Source organism: Petromyzon marinus, unplaced genomic scaffold, assembly GCF_048934315.1.
Source record: "Petromyzon marinus isolate PM22_M1 ecotype Great Lakes invasive population unplaced genomic scaffold, UKy_Petmar_22M1.pri1.0 PM_G_Scaffold_6, whole genome shotgun sequence".
NCBI classification, from domain to species: domain Eukaryota; kingdom Metazoa; phylum Chordata; class Hyperoartia; order Petromyzontiformes; family Petromyzontidae; genus Petromyzon; species Petromyzon marinus.
In genome coordinates, this window is record NW_027423013.1 from 390,001 (window position 1) to 392,500 (window position 2,500).

Sequence of the window (2,500 nt, forward strand, 5' to 3'; positions counted from 1 at the left end):
GTGCACTCAAAAAAGTGAATATTTCTCACGGATAGACCCCGTGATACGCTAGAAATTGGCGGGGATGTCTCTCTTGTGGCTCACGGGGCTGTTAGGGTGGCACAGAAATCCCTCGGAATGGGAAAACGGGTCATTTTCGTGTCGGCACATTGCATGCGAACCGCATGCAACTTCCAGAGGCATTTGCAGCAGAAATGCATGTGCAGTCAAAAAAATTGATATTTTTCACGGATAGACCCCGTGAAACGCTAGAAATTGGCGGGGATGTGTCTCTTGTGGCTCACGGGGCTGTTCGGGTCGCACAGAAATCCCTGGGAATGGGAAAACGGGTCATTTTCGTGTTGCCACATTGCGTACGAACCGCATGAAACTTCCAGAGGCATTTGCAGCAGGAATGCATGTGCACTCAAAAACTTCTATATGTTTCACGGATAGACCCCGTGAAACGCTAGAAATTGGCGGGGATGTGTCTCTTGTGGCTCACGGGGCTGTTAGGGTGGCACAGAACTCCCTCGGAATGGGAAAAGGGGTCATTTTCGTGTTGCCACATTGCATAGGAACGCCATGAAACTTCCAGAGGCATTTGCAGCAGAAAGGCACGTGCACTCAAAAATTTTAATATTTTTCACGCATAGACCCCGTCAAACGCTAGAAGTTGGCGGGGATGTCTCTCTTGTGGCTCACGGGGCTGTTAGGGTCGCACAGAAATGCCTCGGAATGGGAAAACGGGTCATTTTTGTGTGGCCACATTGCATAGGAACGGCATGAAACTTCCAGAGGCATTTGCAGCAGGAATGCATGTGCACTCAAAAACGTCTATATTTTTCACGGATAGACCCCGTGAAACGCTATAAATTGGCGGGGATGTCTCTCTTGTGGCTCACGGGCGCTGTTAGTTAGGGTCGCACAGAAATCCCTCGGAATGGGAAAAGGGGTCATTTTCGTGTTGCCACATTGCGTACGAACGGCATGAAACTTCCAGAGGCATCTGCAGCAGAAATGCATGTGCACTCAAAAACGTCTATATTTTTCACGGATAGACCCCGTGAAACGCTAGAAATTGGCGGGGATGTGTCTCTTGTGGCTCACGGGGCTGTTAGGGTCGCACAGAAATCCCTCGGAATGGGAAAACGGGTCATTTTCGTGTTGCCACAATTGGCATACGAACGGCATGAAACTTCCAGAGGCATTTGCAGCAGAAATGCATGTGCACTCAAAAACGTGAATATTTTTTCACGGATAGACCCCGTCAAACGCTCGAATTTGGCGGGGATGTTTCTCTTGTGGGTCACGGGGCTGTTCGGCTCGCACAGAACTCCCTTGGTCCACCTGATTCGTGCATACAGGCAGCAACTAAAACTCTGTAAACCTGCTGTGAGGACATCTAAACAGTGGACCAGTGAGGCTGTGGAAGATTTGCGGGCGTGCTTAGACTGTACTGACTGGGATATGTTCACGACTGCTACCAATAGTCTGGATGAACTCACAGAGGCTGTGTACATCAGCTTCTGTGAGGACTGCTGTATCCCAACACGTACCAGGGTGAACTTTAACAACAACAAGCCCTGGTTCTCAGCAAAGCTCAAAAGGTTGAGGTTGGAGAAGGAGGAAGCGTTTAGGAGTGGGGATAGAGACAGATTCAAGGAGTCGAAGAACAGGTTTAGCAAAGCGGTGAGAGAGGCTAAACGACTGTACTCAGAGACACTAAAACACCAGTTCTCTACTAACGACGCTGCTTCTGTCTGCCAAAGGGCTCAGGCACATCACCAACTACAAACCCAGAGCGCCCCACACCACTAACGACTCCCGCCTAGCCAACGACCTGAACGAGTTCTACCGTAGATTTGAAAGACAATTGGACTGTCCTGAACCACCCCTTCCCACCCAAGAGGCCCCATCCCCCACCCATACTACAGAAACGACTCTCTCCTTTCAGGAGGGAGAAGTTAATGGGCTTTTCAAGAGGCAGAATCCACGCAAAGCAGCCGGGCCGGACTCTGTCTCTCCAGCCACCCTCAGGCACTGCGCTGGCCAGCTGTCTCCGGTGTTCACCAACATCTTTAACACCTCCCTGGAGACATGCCATGTACCAGCCTGTCTCAAGTCCTCCACCATCATCGCTGTGCCCAAAAAGCTAAGGCCAACAGGACTAAATGATTACAGACCGGTCGCCCTTACATCTGTGGTAATGAAGTCTTTTGAGCGCCTGCTCCTGGCACACCTCAAAGCCATCACAGACCCTCTCCTGGACCCCCTTCAGTTTGCCTACAGAGCCAACAGGTCTGTGGACGACGCAGTTAACATGGCCCTCCACTTCACCCTACAGCATGTGGACGCCCCAGCATCCTACGCCAGGATCCTGTTTGTGGACTTCAGCTCTGCCTTCAACACCATCATCCCTGCCCTGCTTCAGGACAAGCTCTTCCAGCTGAACGTGCCCTACTCCACCTGCAGGTGGATCACAGACTTCCTCTCTGACAGGAAGCAGTGCGTTAAGCCG